Consider the following 15436-nt stretch of genomic DNA (forward strand, 5'->3'; position numbering starts at 1 on the left):
CTGAATGTCTCACGTCAAACCTTTTGAAACGCTTATGTAAATTAACAACATACAAGTCCTCATCTTAAGGGAATTAAAACACTTAAAAACAATCCACTTTGCTGAGTCACAGCAAGAGGCTGAGCAGTTTGCAGGAATGAGGCCTCAGTTGCTTAATAGCAGGAAAAAAAGGTTCAGGTGTGGGGAGAAGAGAAATCTGCATTTCAGAAAGGCATTTCCAGGGTAAAGGAAGGAATAAAACCATTCAGACAGACTGACAGTCTGCTTCTGCCCCTGCTGACAGAATAAAGGCTCCTTCAGCACTAACTCTTCCCCACGGCACGCCGCCTCACACTGGTGGACAGGAGACAGAGTTCTAACGTGGCAAAATCTTCCCTGGAATAAAAGTTGGCATCTCTCAGTATCACCAGTGATGCTGAGCTACCTGTAACCTCAGAGATCCGGTGCCACCACTTCACGATGCAGCAAAACCCCTCAGCCACAACACAAGAGCTCTGGGGCTGGAAGAAAATGATGGGCACAACAAATAAGTACGCTGGGATTATTTACATCAGTTATAACCTTGGTATTTGTAGTAATAAGGCAGAAGTGATCTCTGCTTCATTGAGGATAATCAAGTGGTTGCACATCCACTGGAGACTTTACAAATCTCGTGGCAAATACAGGTTCACACTCGATTTGAATAGATCAAGATTTTGGCAATTAACAATAAATTACACGCACGGGCTCATGTCCCAGCGCAGAAAGGAAAACGCCTCCCAAACCAAGCACAAGCCGAGCTCTAAAAGGCCCTTTCTCCTTCAGCACGCATCACTCTGGAGCAGGAATCCCAACCCCGTTCCCGTTTATTCACAAGTGTGCACATGCAGGAGCGGGGAAGACGGCCGGGAAGAATTTCTTTACGAAAAAAAAAAAAAAAAAGCAAAAAGCAAACCAGCAAAAAGCAGCAGCCCCATTCCTGAGCCGCTGTTGCTATGGGCCCGCGGGGCTCACAACAGATGGCAGGAGAGCCATCCCTGCGCCCGGCTCTGAAGCTGTCCACTCAAGCATGCCATTCGCATTCCCCGCATTCCGCCGGGACGGCGGGTCCCGGGGACACCGCGCCGCCCTCTCCTCTCCCCGAGAGGAGCAGCGGGACGAATCCTGTCGGGATATGGGATTTTGGTACTTTCTCTTCTCCCGCTGTCCGGGAGAATGTGGTTTGCTAACGGGAGGCTCGGTCCTGGACACTGTCTGTTTCTGCGTCCTCGTAGTGGTCTGATTGGGAGTGGAAAAACAGCACCGAAGGGGCTGATCCAGACCCCGATCTTCCCGCTCCTCGGATGGAGGAGGCAGCAGCCTTCAGGATAAAGGCTTGAGGTGGGCAAGGCTGGACCGAGGCAGAGACATCCTCTGCTGCAAAGACATCACCGCATCCTACACACGCGAGGGGAACACAGTTCAGAGCCAAGGCCACGGCCAAAAACGATTGATTCACTGCGCAACAGGTGTAACAAACAGCTGAAAAGCGTGAGAGAAATTGAGCAGAGAGAAACCAATGGAAAGATGGACTAAGAGAAGTGGCAGGTGGAGAAAAGCATGATTTAAGCAGCAGAGATCTCCAGGTGTATAGAAAAGGGACCCCCAAATGCAGCAGCCGAAGACTTCAGGTACAGGATTCTGCCTTGTTGCTCCATCTGAGCTGGAGTAGTTACCTGCAAGAGCCCCCAAAGTACGCAAAACCTTGCTGAGGGTTGAACTCCCCATTCCCGGGCAGTTCACGGCCCCAGACTTCCTCTTTTGTGCCTTGCAAATCCTGCCTGGGAAGCACAGCGTGCCTCTGACTCCCAGCAAAGCTCTCCCAGCTGCCAGGGCAGAGCCAGGCTAAGGAAAACCCACCCTCGCTGCCGCTGGACACTTCACGGCAGCGTTCTGGTCTCCTACACCCAAACAACAGCCGGGCTGGCTCTGCACTGAGCAATTTGAATGTGCTTTGCCTGTCGCTTGCTGATCACACAGAACGGGGCTCTTTGGGGCTAATTTGCATTTGGCTGCTGGAGTCACCGGGTTTTCCTTTTTCTGAGGGGTGTTACAGCAAGGATGATGGAGACAAAGGGGCAGATGCCGTGGGCTGGCCGTGTGCAGCTGCCCATCGCATTGTGCGGAGCTGCAGCCTGGGAAATGCGCTCCCTGCTCCCCGGCGGGCTCAGCCCAAATCCAGCGCCGCTCTCCTTCAGGGCTGGGACTCGCCTGACCCTCCTGAATGCCGTCCTCCCAAAGCTCCGGGGGGACAGTGTTAGTTTCTTTTATTTCCGCTGCACACATGGAGCAAGCCTTAAGTTAAGAGGAAAGAATCTGACTTGTGCTAAAAGTCGTTTGGGTGGCTCCATGTGCAGTCTTTTCTGTGCAGGCATGCAGGAAATTTTCCCTCCCTCTCACACACACAATGGTTTAGATTTGGTATTTACGAGCTTAAGTTAGAAATAAAGGAGGAATGAAGTTTCCAGGTGGCTCTTTCTTTCTTTAATCTTTCCTATGTTTCTCCCTGCCTGTCTTTTCTATCAGTCTTTAATCAAATTCCTGCTGTTACTTTTATTGAACAAAGGAGATGCTGGCAGAGACCTGAAGTGCCTCTGTACAGGGTTGCCCTCTAACAGCCAAGTTGCTACGATTTATTACTAAATGGTCCCTGCAGGCTGTAATTTATGAAAGGCAGAAAGGAACGTCCAAGCTTTGGCAACTGAGGTAAATGCTAATATCTGGTAATTCTTCAGCCACTTGGGTTTCTATGAGGTATTGCCTTTAGCCCTTTGAAGGCATCCAAAAGACTTCTCTTTAACACAATATAAAGCACACCAGAGAAAACAGTAGCGTCAGCCCAAAATGAATTTTTTCCATTTCCTTGAAGGAGGTGACCATCAAATCTCTTTAGTTCAGGCATCTCTTCAAATTTCAGATGGGAGGTTCCTCTCATTGCTGCAGCCTGGGAATGTGCTCACCCCTGTAGGCATCAGGCCAGGCGGCAGGTGATGGGATCTGTGCTGTGAAACAACCTCTTCCTTCATGCTCTGGATCCTTCTCAGCTCCGCTGCCTCAGGAATTTTTAGGGATACTTCCATGCCCACTAGTTTTGCCCCAGTATTCCACTAGCACCACTACAACTTGCTTTGACCTGCACTGCCAACTTTCCCTAAGCACACGGGATCACCACAGTTCTGAAGAAAAACCAGTTACAATTTCCCTTGAAGTGCACAGCTAAAGCTTTGGCCCATAGTCAAAGATAAAAGAACCCCAAACAAACTTCAAATTAAAATTATCCTAATAGCAATGAAGCAGCTAACGAGTTTAAAGATTAGTTAATGGGTTTACTAAAGGCGTTCACATGTCAGAAAATAACCAAAATCAAAGTTCAATGAAGTCAGTTTTATGATTCACCACCAGTCTAGAAGGGCGGACAGGTGTGTGTACAATGTACGACAGCTCTTCAAGGAATGCAAATTTGTGCAGGCCCAGCTGGAGCTCCAGTGATTGCCAGCACTGGAGCTGTACTCATGGCCATCTCTCATGAACCAGCCTCTTCCACATCCTCCCTCTGTCACCATATTGATCACACAAGAGCACATCCCAGGTTGTGGGGCTGGTCTCACGTCTCTGGTGAACAGTGACGTAAAGAGCTGGCCTGGTTTGACATCGGCTTTAAATGATTCCCGATTTACAAAAGGTGAAGGCCAAAAGGAGCACCACGAACTTGAGCATGGACCATTCCAGACTATAAACTACACACTGCACCCTACAAATCGTGGTGCGGACGTGAGTCAGATCCCCGGCTCGCCAAGACTCGGTGTCCCAAGGGCACGGCGTTAATATTACCCTTGGACACCGAGGGTGGGGAGGGCCCCAAACACGCTGCACAGCTCTGGAGGCTTTCCCAAGTTCACCTCTCCTGTGAGCTTCTGGCACTTTTCTAGCCTCAAGTCTGAGAGATTTGTTTAGATTGCCTAACAGCCTCCCAGTGACAGACCCCGAGCGGCGGCGCAGCACAAAACCAGCAGCCAAAAACTGTCCCCCGGTACCGCAGGAGCACTCGTTTGCTCGGAACCTTCCGATGCCCGTGACATTTAGGACGGAGCGAGTCCTTCCGACTCCCGCTCTGCGCTCTCCCCAGCCCCGCGGCGCACGGAGCCGCGCCTGGCCGGCCGTGCCGTGCTGGCCAGAGGCCGCTTACCTTTGGATCCCCCGGAGCCAGGCTGAGCTGTTGCCATCCTCTTCCTGGCCCGGAGGCAGGCTGCCCGAGGGGAGCGCGGTGCTGGAAGGGCAGCAGCGGCGGAGAGCCGCGGAGCACGGACGGCGATGACGAGCTGCGGATACAGGTGCTGCGAGGAGAGGCACCTCGGCACTGATCCCGCAGGAAAAAGCAGGAGGTTCGCTCGGCACAGGCAGCTCAGATTACTGCCCTCCTACCCAGCAGTCGTCAGCAGGCCTGACAAACAGGAGCAGAGACCGTGAGGAACGGGGGAATGTGCTGAGTGAAAGTGCCAGTCAGCTCTGCCCCGGCTCCCCGCAGGTTTGGGCTTGGCCCCTCTTATAATTAACACTGAGCTTTGCGGGGAGAGAGGAGAAAAGAAACTATATCCAAGAAAAAAGCGTTTTCAGCCAGCCAGGAATGATCTATTGTTCCCCTCAAAGTTCACCCCGCAAATCGCAATTGAAAAATGTAATTGGGAGTAAGGGTGGGGGATAAAAAGGGCAGAGGAGAGGCGCAGCAGGGATGTTGGTCCCTGTCGCTCAGTGGCCCCTAAGTTGGGGCTCAGCAATCGACTGCAGGGCTGAAAAAGATGCCACAGGAGAAGGCTGTGGACACCGGCTGAAGTCCATGGAAATAATCCCAGGAAAGCACATGGCCCTCCACCCACTGGACCCATCCTGCTGCAGAGGAAGTCAGCTGAATGCAGCCGGAGAGGTTCAGGTGCTCTGTACCCAGCCAGGCTGCCTTAACATCCAAGAGAAAGCTGAAAGTACATTAAATATCCATTAAATATATTAAAATAACATGTTTTTCCTACCAGAAGCAAAATGGTTCATTTCAGGCCAAAGAGAACACACGAGTGTATTTCCATTTAACCCTAAATGGTTCTCTTTTCCAGCCCGGCCGTAGAATCAAAACATTCACAATCTCACCCATACTTTTCACCACATTTTCTCTACTCCAATGTCCTCTTTACTTCAAGTAAAGTGAATACATCATCCTCCTCCACACGGTTACCTTCTTGAATGCCTCCAGCCACCCACCCCTGACATTTCACCTGACAATAGTAATCATTTTTAAAAGCCTGGAAAGCACAAAAGCCTAGGTGGTAACTCTGAGCTGACAGTCTCTTCTCAGCTCCTGAAATATGTATTTTTTAACCACTGTTTCTGATTCTTGTTTCCTTATGCATTCTCAATAGGAAAAAAAAAAATGAAAATAAAAAAGCGGTTTATTTTGCAGGTATAACCTACCTAAAAATGTTTTACGTACATGCACTGAAGTGCAGTCCTGCTGAAGTCGGGCAGGAAGCTGAAGAAAGGGGGATGGGAAAAAAAGAAAGGTTCTATATTCTTTGTCCATCTGTGTTTGGGTGAATTAGTCAGGCTGCTCTACGCTACACACAGGAAGAGTTGTGCATATAAAAGACCATTTGATACTGTCTGTGCAGTGTCTGCTCTTCATTGTTCTTTTGCCTGAGATATTCCATGTATCCAGCCGTAAGGGAGAAACAATACCAAGGGATTTGGATGACATGTACAAGCCCATTCATAAAAAATGTAAAGGAGTTACAGTCATCACTACACCCTAACATCTGTTTTGCTGAAGTAAATCCAGGCAAACACAATTTATATCAGTAGGATTACATCAGTGTTCATTAGCCTCTCCTGACCCCACCTCCCTTTTACAGGAAACCTTGGACCAAGCAGGAAAAGCAAGTAAAAAGTTTTGTGAAATGATTTTATACTAGTAGCTGACCAACTCAATATTTAACCTGGCTGTGGCTGTGTACACGTACACATGTGTACACATCAGTGCCATCCAACCAAGAAACCCCTTATAAATTTATATTTATATTTATATTTATATTTATATTTATATTTATATTTATATTTATATTTATATTTATATTTATATTTATATTTATATTTATATTTATATTTATAGTCAGCTCCTGGCATTAAAGCCACGCTCCTTAGATCAGGGATGATGAAATGCAGCCATTCTCAGCTTCCCCTGCAGCTGCCCACTGAAGGTGTCACCCTGCACCCCTCTGCACCTGGACAGGTAACCAGAACCCCTCTCCAGTCCAAGTGTTTGCCCTGTGGACTAAAGGTCACCCCGGACACATCCCAGTCGGGGAACGATGTGCGGAGCGCTGGGAGAACACATGCTTGTTTGTCTGAGTTTTCATACTACTGTGATCTGATCCAGCTCCAACCTAATCCTTGGGAAATTTCAAAAGAAGGAGATTCACGCTGTAAAAGGTACTTTGTACAGCACTGGCAGAGATTTCCCAGATTTTCCAGAGTCACTTGCAGACAAGTCCTAAACCCCAAGTTGATTATTGCCTAAAGAAGGCAAACTAATCCACAGGGTGAGAGGAGCAGCTAATTGGAATGGCAGTGGCTGGAAATTCCTGGGTTCCTAAAGCAGCTTCAGCTGAAGCATCAGCCTGCAACATCCCAGAGATGACAAATGTCACGGTGACTGGCATTTATTTTTTTCCAAGGCATTTGCCCACTGTCCCTATCAGTGACCTGAAAGTTTCTTTTATTCAAAAATTGTATCTAGATCTTCCTTACATTTATTACTCCCTGTGGAAAATTTCCTAAAAGCCTGTCAGTCCTGAGTTGTAGCTAATTAAATCCTAAACAGTAAGGATTTGTAAAAATTCAATTCTGTTCACCTCTCAGCTATCTGTCCCTTCCTAACGAGAGAGGAACTGCAAACATTTCGATGAATGCATGAAAAAATCCTCTACGAAAATACTGATGCTTGAGATATTACAGACTGACCAGTCTGATCCAAGACACAAGGAAATTTTAAGGCCTTTTTTTACCTGGCCACAGGGTGTACAGGCCTTGGAAATCCCATCCAAACAGGGGGTGAGGCCCCTGGTGAGCTTTGGCTGGTCACACCCATTGGCATCACATGAGGAGCTGCAGACTCCAACCCAAGGCTCCTTTTTTTAGTGTTAAAAAGATGCACTTTAAAAGAGCTGAGACACAAGGAGACATGAGCAAGGGCATGCTGGAAAGCTGAGGAGGAGCTCACAGCAAACATAAAACAGTGCTAGACACAGACCACCCTGCCAGCCCTCGAATGCCAGCTTTGGCCTCCAAGCTGTCAGTCTTAAACATTCCATGTGCATGAAGCCTTCCTTTCTGCCGTCTCCCTGGCCATCAGCACTGAACAAAACCCCACCACACTGCAGAGCAGCTCTCTGGGAAGGCACTCCTGCACTGCTGCAGAGCAGGGTGTGGGCCAACGCCAATTCTAATTAATTTCATTCACAAAACTTGGATTTATTCGATGCAATTTTTTGGCACGCTGTCAAATACGGTACAAAATTACATTAGTGTCATAAGAGGAAAGGATTAGTCGACAGACTTCTTTGAAGAATTGTATTGGCACTTGTCTTTTTGTAAAAATGCCAGCAGCTTCCCCTCTCTCCAGGAATAGCCCATTTTCTCCTGGCCAATGAGGGAAATCACTGCTCAGTGAGGGTCTGAGCCAAAGCCTTTTGGAGTCTGTGGGAATCTTTCCACCGATTTCCATGGGCCTGAATCAGCTCTGAGCCGCAGATGTCAGCTGTACTGACATCTTCCTCCCGCCCTTTGACACCTCCATGGGGTCACTTATCAGGTGCAGTGGAAGACTTTTCTCCTTTATTTTTTCCTAAAAAATACTTATACTTAGTTATATATTACTATATATATATGCACTTAGTTATACTATATACTTAGTTATACTTAGTAATTTGCTGCCAAACGAAGAACAACTCTGTCGCTATGGCATAAGATCAAGTATTCAGGATGTCTGGGTTTATTCCTGATCTTGCCACTGAGGTGTTTCAATGAGTTCATTAGAACCAGATCTGTCTGAAAACGCAGCACTTGCCCCGGGAGGCGCACGCAGCCCAGCACCTTCTTGCTCCCAGCATCTCCCCCGGGTCTCATCTTTCAGGCACGGGGGCCCAGGGACAGGGATGTACCAAGAGAATAATCCAAATAACCCAAGTGATGCAGGGACTCTGTAGGGAAGTGTGAAAACAAACATGCAGATTATGGTCATAGCCAAGGATAAACTTAATCCTTCCTTTTTGTACAGTTTTTTCGCACAACAGGAAAAGAAGGATGTTTTCTATCCCCACCCCTCCTTTATTTAACTTGTATTTTTAGTCTGAAGTTCTTTGAGAAGGAAAGAATTGCAGGCATTGCTAAGCCTGAGGCACACACAAACCAGAACCCCTGAAAACAGAAAAGCAACCACCTTGAATACTGATCTTCACTGGAATATTGTGTCTACCACATAAATAATACTTGAACAGACTTCTTGCAGTCGCTGGGGTCAGAATGACTGGATATGTGCTAAGAGCACACACGTGCCTCTTGGAGTAAGCAGTTTTGCCGTAAATCACAGCTAGTTTGAGATTCATGCTTTGTCCAATCTCACTGGCTCTGCAAACACAAGTGCCTCTATCAGAGGCACTCACATCCCAATCAGTGCTGCCCTGAGCCCTGAAGACAGCACCCTGGAAGAGACCTGCAGGGTCCTTACACACTGCTACGGGCAGAGCAAGGGCCTAAAACCCTGCTAATTCTCTGCAGCACATTTTTCATTGCTGTTCCACCAGCAAATTCTACTGGAGCTTTGCACTGATTAACGCAGCCTGAGGCCAGACCCCGCACAGCGCACTGTCTCCTCCGCAGGAAGGGCTCCACTCGCCTCACCACGCTGAGGAGCAGCCTGTGGCAGGCCTTGGCTCAGTGCTTGTGCTGGGAAGGGTGTGTGGCACTCGTCCCCTTGGTGGCACAGCTCGGTGTGCCAGCACGCCTGGCTGCCCTAATTGCCGCTGTTAGGGACACGCTGCACGTCCAGCCGTGTAAACAGGGTGATGCTCCCCCAGCCATTCCTGCCCGCTGACCTGTGCAAAAGCCTATTTTGGGCAACTGCTCCAGGCCACTGTGGGGGCTGTAAAGCACACAAGGCTGTGCCCACGGTTGGAGCCTTATCTTCAGCTGATGAAGGCATGCGCAACAAAATTAGATCAGACTGATATCACTGAAAAGGGTCTTTTTTAAATTGCATCCAACTCTGCTTGGATACTGCAGTTGGAGAGGAAGCAACAGAAAAAAAATCAGTTGGAAAAAATGATGTATTTCACAACAAACCAGCTAAACTGTAGCTTTCACACACCACCTCGTTAAAGATCAACTGAGTATCAAAAGCTGTGTAAGGCAGCGTGCTGAGGACAGTAGGCCAGCCTCTCACTATGAAATCCAGCAAACTGGTCTCTCCAGTTTCCCATTGTGATTCACACCGACTGTTCCAAATGGGCAAACCCTGAGCAAAGCCACCTCCCCAGCATCAGCCTGTGAATTCCTCAGACCTGATGAAACGGGCTGTGCTCATAGCCGGGGTGAGAGACACTTGTCGCCAGCGGTGATTCGGACACACCGAGTCACTCCCTGGGCTGCAGAGCAGCTCCTTCTCCAGCTGCTTCTGGCCTCAGCACAGTGTGAGTGCGAGTCCCAGCAAGGTCCCTCAGTGCACACCGGTTGCAGGGCTGGGGTGTACAGGAATGAGCAAACACACACATATCTAAGTCCATTGTCCCGGAAATGAATGGGCAAAACAAGCGAGGAATGGGCAGAGAGGCGGGACCTGGCTTTGGGGACAGGGAAACAAGGGAGATGTGAGTAGCTGTGCTAAAGAAGCAGAGAAAACTGAACATTTGAAAACTGTCACTGAGGGCTTCCGAGCTGGGCATGAGACAAACAAAATGCAGCTAGAGAGCATCCATGAAAACTGTCCAACATTTCTCTCCCAAATAAGGATCCTCTTAGGAAACAGGCACAGGATTTACTTAACACAGGGGCTCATTAGGTCATTCCCTGCCTCTGCCCTACTCTAAGTCTGTGAGCAAGGAAGCACAAAGGGTATAAATTCACAGCTTCATGTCTCTCCTCCTGCAAGCTCAGCACAGCAGGACATTTGCACAGGAGTGAGAGGCAGACTATGGTCCTCATGTACTAAATACTCTGGTGCTGGTTGTTTAACTAAAACCATTGGCATTTATTATTTTTAAATATCCCTGTGAGACAGATAATTTTTTCTTATCATTATGTATTTTAGCCTTTCCTCTCGCCCTGAATTTTCCCTGATTTTGCCTTCACATTCCCTTCATTGAAATGATTTCCACTTTTCCCCTCCATTACACTGATCAATCAAACTTGAGTTGATGAAGACTGATGATGGCATTCCAAGGGAAATGCCACATCGTTGCATCAGCTAGTCTGCAGACCTGCAAGGTGTTGTAACATCTCCTTTTGCTTAGTAACACACGGAGAGGCTCACCCTTTAAGTACTCACCTAAAGGCTTACCTTTGTCCTGAAATAAAAACCAAGATTAAATAGCAATCTGAGTATGCTATGTGGGCTATGACACAATACATCTGATTAAAAAAATGTGTGCTTTCTGTCTGGTGTGATGGTTGGTGTCACCACCACACCGTTACAGGGAATTTCTGAGGTTTGCATCTGAAAAACAAACGGCTAAACCTTCAAAAACATGCTGACCTGGAATATTCTCTGCAAAGAACCAGAAGCACACACACCAAGCACACTTTGCTGTTGTTTGTAAATGACTTTTAAGGAGTCAAGTCCATGTCTGTGGGAGTTTGTGTCACTCCATAAGGAAGTGTTTCTGTAAATCCTGAGAGCACTGATGAAAAATTCAGGTCACACAAACAGGTCAGGAAGTTTTCAAACTGCTGGTACTTGCAGCAAGCAATCCTAATCCATTTCAGTTCAGTCATAATGGCAAATTTACAAAAACCAGCACCACAAGGATTTCAAAAATAGTTTATTTTCAGATGATGTAGTACTGCAAGTATCATCTTCTCCAACCAACCAAACCTGACCCCAGGTGGGAAGCAGGTTAATGCTGCCTTTACCAGGCTTAATGGCTAAACTCATTCTGTCTGGTGTCAAGGTAATCTGCACCATTTTCCTCTGGAATCCTTATTTTATACCTTCTTACCCTCTGGAACTCTCTGGAAGAGACAAAATCTCTTCTTCTTCTACCCTGGCCAGTGTGCTCAGTCTGTCCACTTCTGACAATGGAGAGAACTCAGAGACACTTGTGACCCTCTGCCCACAGAGCAGTCAGGACCTCACATTTTCTGATTTTTGCTGCCTTCATGCAAGCACTGCAGGGTCAGCTGGGACTGGGATGCAAATTACTTGAAGGCTGGGCTCTTAGCTCTTAATTGCAGTTTTCCAGTTCTAAATTTATGGATTATCACTGAGCTTTAAATGTGCACAAAGGACTCAAAGTACCTTGGCAAGGGCATGGTATGTGAATGTAATACCTGTAAAAGTTAATGTGCTTGATCCTTCTAGTGGTGATGAATGAAGCCATGAAAGACTACCAACCAAATTTTCTTCACGTTCACTACAGTAATCCAAACCAGAAAAACATCAAAACCCCTTGCATACTCTTTAAAGAGGAAAAAAAAGGTGGAAAGGTCTTGTGAATATAAAAAATGCAGAGAAACGATTGCATTAAAAACAAGCAGGTTGTGTTACCACAGTTTTGCTAAATTAGCTTAAATTAAACATTTTGTTTAGTCAATACAGCTGGATTAAAGTCTGCATGGGCTTAAAGTAAAACCCATATATGTGTGGAAAACACTCAAATTGCAATGAACTCCTTTTGCAAATCCTCTCCCAACGGGTGTGCAAACCATGTAACTGTTCTGCATGTGAATATTCAGAATTTGCTGTGAGGTTACCTAAAGGTGTTTTAGTTAAACAGCCAAATGGAGTCAGCAAAAAGCACAAAGTAGAGCCCAGAGAGCAGAAGGGTGTCTGAGCTGGTCATACCTGTCCAGTTCAGGCATCACCACTTAGATGTTACTCAGTTGTTCCAATTTAGTGACCCAAAATGACACCTTCTGTTTGCCTAATGACAGCTCTCCAGCTGTGCTGATCTTCACTCAGATTTCTTTTTGGCTAAGTGTGGAGATTGAGGACAGGGCACTCCATAAAGTGATACCAGCTATCACTTAACTGGCACAGAAAGAACCTGGACATGGCCACAGCAAAAGACACAGAGGTAGCATTTCTTTTAAGGTTTCAAAAAAAACAAACAACACAAATGGCAGACCCAAACATCTTGGATTCAAAATCATCTATCACTCACCTGCAGAACACCAAGCAGCTCCAAATCTTGCTGAGGCCAGTGGAAATCTTTCTGCTGCCACAGCAACGCTGAGGACATGCAGCAATTGAGGCAAGAGCTATGTACAGAACTGTCACCCTTTGGCAGGGAACCCCGAGCACTTGGGAGGAAGATGGGACTGTTTGTACATCAGTGAACAGGGATCCTGGAGTGTCATGTGGCAGGGGAGCAGTGCAAGAGAATGGGGTGTTTCATGTCCTTGGACATATCAGTGACAAAGGAGCCCTAGAAATATTGGCTGAAAAGAACGAGCATTTGCCCTTGGGCTCATGCCTGTGTGCTCAAAATAAGGCTTGTGCAAAGATTAGGCCAAGCCATAGGCCTCCAGCTGGAGAAGTGAGGGGCATGGCTGGGTGGCCTGTGGGACAGGAGGAAGGCAGGATATGATTGTGGCTCTTGCCTACCTGCGGACGACAAGCTTCAGCTTCTTGTAGGAGCCTTTCACCAGAGAGATGGCCTCTCTCCTGGAGCTGCTCAGCTCCACCTCGTTGATGTTCACCACTTCATCACCAGCCTGCAGCTTGGAAGGCAGGGAATCTGCCTTCCCTCCCTCTTCGATCTGCACAGGAGAGAGGGGAGAAGGTGAGACGTGCCCGACATGGTTTGGCTTTCACCTGCAGAGCTGAGCGTGTGTTTCTGTTGAAAGAATTGATCTACCAGCCCCAAACTCTGCTCTTGGATTAAAAAATCCTGGTCTCCCTTTGCCAGCCAGCTCACTTAAAGGTCTGTGCTTGCCACCCCTATGTTTCATATAGATGGGAGCCTGGAATCAGCAGCCAGATGAGTTCTGCCAAGAAACACTGTTTAGAATAAGCCTGAAAAGTCTTTGGTATTTGGAAGCAGTAAATGCCAGCAAAACAGCCGTGGAGCGCCTCTTGATAAGAGCACCCAGGCACCAGCCCAAGGGCAAAGCCAGGATTAGAAGAGCTTGGATATGATTTTTATTTTGTTGTTCAAGCTCCCCTTTGGGACCCAGATGCCTGATGAACAACAGCTTCTTTCTTACTGGCCAGCAGCAAAGCAGGAGCACTCAGGTGTAGGTAGTTAATGAAGTGCAGCATCTCTGTAGGGCTTTTCAGCTAGGGATATAAAGAAAGTATATGATTATTTGAGTTTTATGAGAAAGTAAGCAGTCTGCTCTAGGCTATGTAGTGGCAAGGCTAGAAGCAGAGTCCTAGGGCACTTCCCTCTGCTTTGTACGTGGTGTAGTGACTCCCCATCCGTGTGCCAGCAGAAATACACTAAGTGCAAAGAAGTCAGTGACAAAGCAGAGGACAAGAAAATCCAGCCCAGGATCTCTAGCATGGCAGAGGGCCAGGTTAGGCACTGCAGATCCTGAGTTCCAGGAGACTCAGGAGTGCCACCGGCTCCAAGTGCAACCAATAGTTACTCTGACTTCAAAACTTGCCACCACCAAATCTGCTGTTCAAAGCACCCAGCAGTCCCTGCTCAACAGAGGCTGTGGCCTGTGTTAGCAGGTGTCACAGGACCCACTCTCCTGTGTAACACCTCCTTGCACAGCAGAAGTATTATTTAATACCTTCCCAGACATCCTGCTGCCACAAAGAGAGGTGTCTGGACTGGATTCCTCCTCGGATCCAGGCAGGAAGGGCAGCTATTTGCAGGGGTGCCATTTTCAGAGCGGTGAAATTGCACGCATACTTCTGGAAGTTGCTTTTATTTCAAGTCAGGCCAAGCAGTGTGTAATTGAGCCGTGCTCCAGACATGTAACTCAGCACATGCAGACACACTGCCCGCGTTTTTTACCAGGACATTAGTTTTGGTGTTGAACGGAGATTTCTCACAGGCAAAGGCGGTCTGTTCCTCTAAACCAAGGAATTCCAGCCCAGGTACCTTCTAAAATGTAAAATCTGACTTCCCCAAACATCAGCCAATAAATTCCCCAAACCCCCTACAAAGGGAGGTAAAAATCATTGTCATTCATCTTACCAGGAAGTCATTCCACTGATGAATGAGTTTTTTCTTTTCTTCTTAAGAATGGATAAAACCACAGGAATGAGCCTTCGCATAAAGAGCCTTGTATCACAATTACCAGGAAGGGTGAGAGATGAAACATTAGCCCTTGCTGCCAGTATAAATAAATAACAAGTGAAAAATGCAGTATTGCTGCAGTTTATTGCTGCTGTAAAGCAGAACAGGTGGGTATCATTTCAATGAAATACAATAGTGGGGTACTAGGGGTTAGATTAACTTGTGATATAGTCAACAGAAAGGATTTTCTGTTTGTTTTTGTTTTATGTTACAGCACATATACTGGAGAAAAGTCCTGCTTGGAAAAATATGTTTTGTAACAAATACCAGCCACTTCAAAGGCTGTGATACTCATCAGAGCATTTGTATTCACTTGTGCCTGGATGAGCCCTAACCTTAAAAAAATCAACAGAATTGTGAGCCGTGCTTTATCATCCAACAATTCCAATTGTAATTACATATTTGAGGTTTTTCACTTCACAGGAGCACTGTTTTAAGGTTCTCCTTGGGCTACGTGGGCTAGACCTTTCTTTTTCTCCTTTCTCAATGAAAATGGACATTCAGATTCTTCCATATTCACCTTTATAAATAATGTGAAATCAAACACTTTCAGGGAAGACTAAATCCTGCAATACTTCTGATAATGCTGATAACGTTATCACTGCTCTGAAAGAAATCTTTCTTCAAATCCTGATGCATTCCACCTTCTCCCTACATCAAGGGCTCTTAAACTGCAGCCTGCAAGGCCAAGCAGCCAGCCATGGTATCAGAATAAAGGATGCCTTTAAGAAAAGCTTGTTAGCACGAGTAGAGTCATCTGCAAGATACTGCAGAGGCTGAAAGTGAATTGCTTTTCTCCTGTGCATTTAAACTGTCCATGAGCAAGACCAAAAACCAGAGCCACATTCTGCCTTTGGAAGCTTTTGGATGTAAGGACTCACATTGTATTGTTGGCACAGTTCTCTAAT

General features: G+C 46.9%; 1 protein-coding gene across 2 annotated transcripts in view; it reads right to left on the bottom strand.

Moving 5' to 3' along the window:
* The window catches only part of SHROOM3 (shroom family member 3), a 110924-nt gene that overhangs the window by 65544 nt on the left and 29944 nt on the right, over positions 1-15436 (bottom strand). Inside the window, exon 2 of one of the 2 annotated variants that reach the window (XM_005531727.3) lies at positions 12881-13035. The gene's annotated coding sequence lies outside the window, so the exon portion shown is untranslated. Of the gene's footprint in view, positions 1-4204; positions 4361-12880; positions 13036-15436 lie in introns of those variants that run through there. The other variant, XM_088056136.1, reaches the window with a different exon arrangement.

The sequence above is a fragment of the Pseudopodoces humilis genome, chromosome 6 (genome assembly GCF_049639895.1).
Source record: "Pseudopodoces humilis isolate 2021_Gansu_Grassland_sample_001 chromosome 6, ASM4963989v1, whole genome shotgun sequence".
Classification (NCBI taxonomy): Eukaryota; Metazoa; Chordata; class Aves; order Passeriformes; family Paridae; genus Pseudopodoces; species Pseudopodoces humilis.